The sequence below is a fragment of the Crocuta crocuta genome, unplaced genomic scaffold (genome assembly GCF_008692635.1).
Source record: "Crocuta crocuta isolate KB4526 unplaced genomic scaffold, BGI_CrCroc_1.0 scaffold139, whole genome shotgun sequence".
Classification (NCBI taxonomy): domain Eukaryota; kingdom Metazoa; phylum Chordata; class Mammalia; order Carnivora; family Hyaenidae; genus Crocuta; species Crocuta crocuta.
In genome coordinates this window covers 11,293,087-11,294,493 of record NW_027533258.1, presented here as the reverse complement: position 1 = coordinate 11,294,493, position 1,407 = coordinate 11,293,087, and the positions used below count along the sequence as shown (strand labels likewise).

Here is a 1,407-nt window from a genome sequence, read left to right as displayed (position 1 = left end):
ATCAGTCTGGAGCGAAAAGCAGATGACAGAACGAACAAACCGCTGCCTCGCTCGGCGTCGCGTGGCTCTCGCCGGCAGACTGTGCGGGGGTGACGTGGCTCTTCCTCTTGAACACGGTTTCCATGGCCACCGGGGGCGGGGCTCTCGGGGGTCTCTGCCCCGGCCTGGACCCGAGGGCAGCCCTGCGGCATCACCNACCCGTCCCCACGCTGCCGCTCGGGCTCGTACAGGCGGCGTCTTCGGAATCGGCTCAGCAGGGGACCCAGGCGAGCCAGGGAGGAAGGGCTGCGGCGCCTCCCGCCTGGGCCCCCGCGAGGGCCTGATCACACAGTTCCGTGGCTCGCCGCTCAGTATTGAGCACCTCCTGTATGCCAGGAGAGGGAAGCCGAGCCTGGACCGAGTCGGGCCGTGAGAGCTGGTCTGATGGTCTGTGGGCTTGACCGAAGGGGACGCAGCCGAGGGGACGCTTGTTGGACTCCCAGGGAGGAGCCGGGCTCTCCCACGCGGCGCGGGAGGATGGGGGGCGCTGGTCACCCGGGCGTTCAGTGGCTTTGGTGCCACAGGCAGGGCCGCTCCTCTGGCACGTGTGCCTGTCCTTTCTTGCTGCCCCTTTGCTGGCAGGGTCCACGATCTGGAAAGAATCAGAGGTTAGCGGAGAAGGCTGTACAGGAAAACAAATGACCACAGCGAGTGGTTCGCGATGCGGCAGAGGGAAGGCCAGGCCCCTGCAACTGCCTCCGTTTAGGGCTGACAAATTTCACTTGAAGTGTAGAGGGTGAGGCTCTTCCAGGTCAAGGAACCGCAGTTCATGAGTAATCAGGGAGGCCTTCCTGGAGGGGGTGACGCTTAAGCAGTGTCTCAGAGAATCCAGCGTCAGTAGGAGCTGGGCAAGGGAAGGGCTGGGGCGCGTCCAGGGCCCAGAACAGGGTCAGTGTGCAGCGGCCCGCTACTCAGAGTGTGGTCGTGGCACTGCCGCCACCGGCGTCGCATGGGGGGCGGATCGGGTGCAGGCGCCCGTCCTGCGGGTGCAGCGGGGACCCCAGGCGCAAGTCCACAGATGCTCTCGGCAGGTCCTTCGTTCTCGCGGTGAAGCCACACGGAAGAGCCGGGAGTGCGGCTCGGACGCTTCTGTTTCCCTGAATCAGTTGGGAGCCGAGCGCCGGGCTGCGGCCTCCCCACCCTCCGCGGCCCCAGCGGGCGTCCCTGTGGACGAGGACGTTGTCCCCCCGCCCGGGGCGCGGCCACGACGCTGAGAGACGGGCACGCGCTCGCCCGCCCACTGCCCCGGTCACGTGCTGCACTCCGGCTCCGCGGCCGCCCCGACCCCTCCTGTCCCCTCGGCTCCCGCCATCGGGAGGTGCCCTGGGCCTCCCCTGGGGTGACGGGCGGTTACGGGGTGGGGTCTGC

At 68.0% G+C, this 1,407-nt stretch overlaps 1 protein-coding gene across 2 annotated transcripts in view; it reads left to right on the top strand.

Annotated features, from left to right (window-relative positions):
- LOC144217097 (uncharacterized) overlaps positions 1-1,407 on the top strand; it is a 68,883-nt gene that overhangs the window by 8,537 nt on the left and 58,939 nt on the right. The gene's annotated exons all lie outside the window — the stretch shown is intronic.